The following is a 6,582-nucleotide window of genomic DNA, read 5'->3' on the forward strand; positions in this document are numbered from 1 at the left end:
AAAGTTGAGGATGCATTTGCTTTTTACTATTGAAAATACTATAGTGGTGAGCACTTAAGCTCATTGCATTTGTGATATTATTACATTTCTGATTATTATTTTGATAGATTCCTAGATGGGTTAAAGAATATGAATGTTTTTAGGACTCTTAACTAATACTGCTGATTTTCTTGCCAGAAAGGAATCATTCTGTGCTACCGCTGCCAATGAACTACATTTTCAGCTGCAGAATGTATTGTCTTTGAAATATTTTTTTTGTTTGTTTGTTTTGCTAATTTTCCTTTGACATTTAAGAAAAGTTATTTTATTTTTGGCTGTGCTGGGTCATCATTGCTGCATGGTCTTTCTCTCTAGTTTCGACAAGCGGGGGCTACTCTCTAGTTCCCGCGTGTGAGCTTCTCCTCGGTGGCTTCTCGTTGCAGAGCACAGGCTGTAGGGATTGCGGGCTTCAGTAGTTGTGGCGCACAGTCTTAGTTGCTCTGCGACATGTGGGATCTTCCCGGATCGGGGATCAAAACTTTGTCTCTTGCATTGGCAGATAAATTCTTTACCATTGAGCCACAAAGGAAGCCGCTTCTTTGATATTTTGGAAATAATGCAGGGACGGGCATCACTTACATTTGGTACTTCCATGATGAGAGATACCCATATTTAGATAAATTGCATCTAAACTGGTTATGAACCGTGTGCCACAATTTCATGAACAGATTTCATTGCTATGTACCACTAGATGCAACAGGGCCAGGATATGCTATTCTTCAATTGTAAAATTTTTCTTTAAAGTTTTTCTTGCTTTATATTAGTGCTAATGAATTTCTTTTCTTCAGTTATATTTTCAGTCCTAAAGAGCACAGATATTTATTCCTTACAGTACCTAGTCTAGTGTAATAGTGTAGTAATGAAGCTTCAATTGATGAATCAAGCAAGGCTAAGGAGATGGTTTGACAGTCTAGCTCCTATTCTGTAGCTCATTCCAGTTGGCATCATTCTCCAGGTCACTGGGGTCCCTCCTACCTTGATATTTCTGCTTACACAAGCTCCTGATCTTTTGCGATCAAGGTTTTATCTTCTTAACTTTCAAATTCCTGACTTCCTACTTTCCAAGTAACCTGCACTCTGGTACTTTGATCTATACTCATATTTCAATGAAACTAAAAAAACATGTAAGTTCCTTTTTACAGTCAAGCCATTAGACCCTCTGGCTCAAGTCTGTTTCCTAAGCAGGCTTATACTTATAGGCAGGCTCCAGGGATTTAGCCTGCTTACTTCTCTTCTTTCCAGCAATCATGAATTTTTACTTCTAGGCCTGCTTTGGGAAACATGTTATCTCCTAGATTCCTAGTGAAAAGGCCTGGGGTGATTTAAAAACTATTATTATTTCTGAATTACTTCATCTTTCCTACATGTTTTAGCATGTGTGGGCAAACTCACATCCAAACAGGGGACAGGAGTTTGAAGGAGAACTAAATTAATAATGGCCATGGCCATGTTTGTATTCTTTTTCCTTGGAAGAAGAGAATGGGAATAGCTAAAGTGGCATTAGTTAACTGTAAGAAAGATTTGTAGGTCTAGGGTATAAATGTAAATAACTTATGGAGATCTATAATAGCCTCAAGTGGAATATATCTCTGTGACAAGTCATTCGCCTCAATATCTGATTCTCCCCACACCAGCTCAAAGGTATATGGAAAAAATGTCGTAAGTAGACTATACTGATTTACTTGGTTGTGACTGCCCCTTCAACAGGTTAGATATACATGCAATTCAAAGATGTATGTGTATTATCCTGGCTCTTTGTGAAGAGTTGTAAATAGGCCCAGAGCCAAGAAACACATTCAGGCATTGTTTTGTCTTTTGAGTAATGTTTCCTACTACTATTATGGTTTACATGGGCATTAGAATCCAACAATAAAAACAAATTTATGTTTTACAGTCTTCTAATTATTAACGACAAATTCAAGAGATGGTTCTGCAAGTCACCTGTTACTGTTCAGTGGCTCAGTCGTGTCCGACTCTTTGCGATCCCGTGGACTGTAGCACACCAGGCTTCCCTGTCTTTCGCCATTTCCCAGCGTTTGCTCAAACTTAAGTCCCTTGAGTCAGGGATGCTATCCAACCATCTCATCTTTTGTCATCTCCTTCTCTTCCTGCCTTCAATCTTTCCCAGCATCAGGGTCTTTCCAATAAGTTGGCTCTTTGCATCAGGTGGCCAAAGTACTGGAGCATCAGTCTTTCCAATGAATATTCAGGGTAGATTTCCTTTAGGATTGACTGGTTTGTTCTGCATGCAGTCCAAGGGAATTTTAAGAGTCTTCTCCAGCACTGCAGTTTGAAGGCATCAATTCTTTGGTTCTCAGCCTTTTTTATTGTCCATCTCTCACATTCGTACATGACTACTGGAAAAACCATACCTTTGACTATGGACCTTTGTAGGCAGAGTAACATCTCTGCTTTTTAATATGCTGTCTAGGTTTGTCATTGCTTTTCTTCCAAGGAGCAAGCATCTTTTAATTTCATGGCTTCAGTCACAATCTGCAGTGATTTTGGAGCCCAAGAAAATAAAGTATCACTGTTTCCATTGTTTCTCCATCTATTTGCCATGATCTTAAGTTTTTTTGAATGTTGGGTTTTAAGCCAGCTTTTTCACTCTTCTCTTTCACCTTTATCCAGAGGCTCTTATATTCCACTTCACTTTCTGCTATAAGGGTGGTGTCATCTGCATATCTGAGGTAATTGATATTTCTCCCTGCAATCCTGATTCTAGCTTGTGCTTCATCCAGCCCGGCTCGCATGATGTACTCTGCATATAAGCTTATAGCCTAATTCTTCATATTTTATTTTAATATCAAAAACAGGTTTCATTTTTGGTACTGCTGATAGGCCCAATCTTAGAAATTGTTAAAATATAATGCTTCCCTGGTAGTTCAGATAGTAAAGAGTCTGCCTGCAATGCAGGAGACCCAGGTTCAGTCCCTGGGTTGGGAAAATTTCCTGGAGAATGGAATGGCAACCCACTCCAGTATTCTTGTCTGGAGAATTCCATGGACAGAGGAGCCTGGTGGGCTACAGACCCTAGGGTTACATATAGTCAGACACTGCTGAGTGATTCTCTTTCACACACACACACACACACACACACACACACACACACACACACTATGGAAAACAGTTACCAATATATTCAATTAAAGACAATCAGTGACATTAATAATAAATGTTTTATATTATTGCAAAAAGTGGAATAGCTTTCTATTAATTGACCAAAGGTGTTATGTTTAAAAATAAAATTCACAGTTGAACACTGCTTATATAGACTCAAAATTACTACTCAGTAGTTCCACCTGTAACAAAATTCTTATTTGAAAAATACATACTAAACTACCAAGCTCATTCTGAAACAAATCTGGGATGAAACACACATTTAAATCTGACTTTAAAATAAATTGAATCCAAGTGTTAATGGTTTGAATTTCTCTAAGACAAAATAATTCAAGGAATTAGATCTGGTAGACAGAGTGCCTGAAGAACTATGGACAGAGGTTTGTGACGTTGTACAGAAGGCAGGGATCAAGACCATCCCCAAGAAAAAGAAATGCAGAAAGGCAAAATGGTTGTCTGAGGAGGCCTTACGAATAGCTGTGAAAAGAAGAGGAGTGAAAGGCAAAGGAGAAAAGGCAAGATATACCCATCTGAATGCAGAGTTCCAAAGAATAGCAAGGAGAGATAAGAAAGCCTTCCTCCATGATCAATGCAAAGAAACAGAGGAAAACAATAGAATGGGAAAGACTACAGATCTCTTCAAGAAAATTAGAGATACAAAGGGAACACTTCATGAAAAGATGGGCACAATAAAGGACAGAAATAGTATGGACCTAACAGAAGCAGAAGATATTAAGAACAGATGGCAAGAATACACAGAACTATGCAAAAAAGATCTTCATGACCCAGATAATCAGAATGTTGTGATCCCTCATCTAGAGCCAGACATCCTAGAATGCGAAGTCAAGTGGGCCTTAGGAAACATCACTACGAACAAAGCTAGTGGAGGTGATGGAATTCCAGTTGAGCTATTGTAAATCCTAAGATGATGCTGTGAAAGTGCTGCACTCAATATGCCAGCAAATTTGGAAAACTCAGCAGTGGCCACAGGACTGGAAAAGGTCAGTTTTCATCCCAATCCCAAAGAAAGGCAATACCAAAGAATGCTCAAACTATTGCACAATTGCACTCATCTCACACACTAGTAATGCTCAAAATTGTCTAAGCCAGGCTTCAACAGTATGTGAATCGTGAACTTGAACAAGGTTCAGTTCATTGGGTTTAGAAATTGGGTTTAGAAAATTGGGTTTAGAATTGGCAGAGGAACCAGAGATCAGATTGCCAACATCCGCTGGATCATGTAAAAAGCAAGAGAGTTCCAGAAAAACATCTGCTTTATTGACTGTGTCAAAGCCTTTTACTGTGTAGATCACAACAAACTGGAAAGTCCATCAAGAGATGGGAATACTAGACCACCTGACCTGCCTCTTGAGAAATTTGTATGCAGGTCAGGAAGCAACAGTTAGAACTGGACATGGAACAACAGACTGGTTCCCAATTGGTAAAGGAGTACTTCAAGGCTGTATATTGTCACCCTGCTTATTTAACTTTCATGCAGATTACATCATGAGAAACGCTGGGCTGGATGAAGCACAAACTGGAATCAAGATTGCTGGGAGAAATATCAGTAACCTCAGATATGCAGATGACACCACCCTTATGGCAGAAAGTGAAGAACTAAAGAGCCTCTTGATGAAAGAGGAGAGTGAAAAAAGTTGGCTTAAAACTCAACATTCAGAAAACTAAGATCATGACATCTGGTCCTATCACCTCATGGCATATAGATGGGGAAACAGTCCATCCTAAAGGAAATCAGTCCTGAATATTCATTGGAAGGACTGATGCTGAAGCTGAAACTCCAATACTGTGGCCACCTGATGCAAATAACTGACTCATTTGAAAAGACCCTGATAAGATTGAAGGAGGGAGGAGAAGGGGACAACAGAGGATGAGATTGCTCACTGGCATCACCGACTTAATGGACATGAGTTTGAGTAAACTCCAGGAGTTGGTGATAGACAGGGAGGCCTGGCGTGCTGCAGTCCATAGGGCTGCGAAGAGTCGGACATGACTTGAGTGACTGAACTGAAGACAAAATAGGGTTTAGAAAACCTAATTACTTTTCTCCTTTGGTAACATCTAGAGGTCCTTAACTAAAATATTAGCTATTGTAGCATGGTAGTTTGTTGGGTATTATGTAATTTGTGTTATGTGTGTGAGTGCTCAGTCTCATCTGACTCTTTGCAACCACATGGGCCACCACTAACAATCTTGGGAGCTTTGTGTTTAGTGGATCATGGATTTGAATTTTTAAACTGTTATGGACATTCTGGTTTTGAGGAAGAATAAAATTATCATGATACCAACATTCTTTGTAATAAACGTTTGTACTATGCTTTTTTGGACCAGTAATTTAGAAGAATGTTTTTCACCTTTAAGTAAAGTTATTTGCTCAGTCGTGTCCAACTCTTTGCGACCCTTGGACTGTAGCCACCAGGCTCCTTTGTCCATAGCATTCTCCAGGCAAGAATACTAGAATGTGTTGCCATTCCCCTCTCCAGGGGGTCTTCCCAACCCAGGGATCAAACCAGATCTGCTGCACTGCAGGCAGAGTCTTTACCATCTGAGTCATTTGCTAATAATTTCCAACACTAAGAAGGACCCAAATCTTGTCTACATTTCTCTTACCTAGTATGTAAACTCTTGAAGAGGAACACCATTGCAGCCCTGTGCTCAGAAAAGTGTGGGAAAATGGAGCAAAAGCTCAGTTCTATTTTTTTCTTGCCTTTTACAATCAGAATTTTAGTTTGCACTCTTCTAGAGGGATGAACAATATATCCCTTTTATCTACAATATGTTTGTGATTTGCTAAACAGTTTTTGTCTTACAACTTTTTTTTTTAAACTTTTCAATTTTTATGAAACAAATTAATGGAGTTAAGCAGGGGCAAAGGTATAGGAGCAGTAGGCAATCATTCCTAGATACTGATATTAACTCCATGTAGAATGCTTGTCATCTTCATTAGATCACGTTCCATGAAAGCAGGGGGCTGTGAACATACCACACCCTGCTATTTCCCCAGCATATTGTACATGGTAGAATTCAAATGTTTCTTCCGAGAATAAAGAATTCCTTCACATCGTGAGAAACCCATCTGCTGCCCTAAAATAACTCATACTTAGGTAATTTATCTTGGATGTAATTTTCAAGGAAAGTAGGATATGATATAGTTGACAAATAATGAACAAGAATTTATGTTGGTGGTTGTCCTCGCTCGTTGGTAAATAGTATGACAATAGGGAGGTCACTTGAGCTCTCTGAATCTCAGTGAATGAATTTATGAAATTAAGGGACTGGACTAGATGAAACCAGCTAGAAAATTCGAAGTCATTTAAGTTTTAAATTGCTCCCTAATTCTAAAATCACTTAGTGAGATTAGGTCAAGACCACAAAACTTTCAATTTGTAAATAATAGACAATGAA

This window comes from Bos indicus x Bos taurus, chromosome 4 (assembly GCF_003369695.1).
Source record: "Bos indicus x Bos taurus breed Angus x Brahman F1 hybrid chromosome 4, Bos_hybrid_MaternalHap_v2.0, whole genome shotgun sequence".
NCBI classification, from domain to species: domain Eukaryota; kingdom Metazoa; phylum Chordata; class Mammalia; order Artiodactyla; family Bovidae; genus Bos; species Bos indicus x Bos taurus.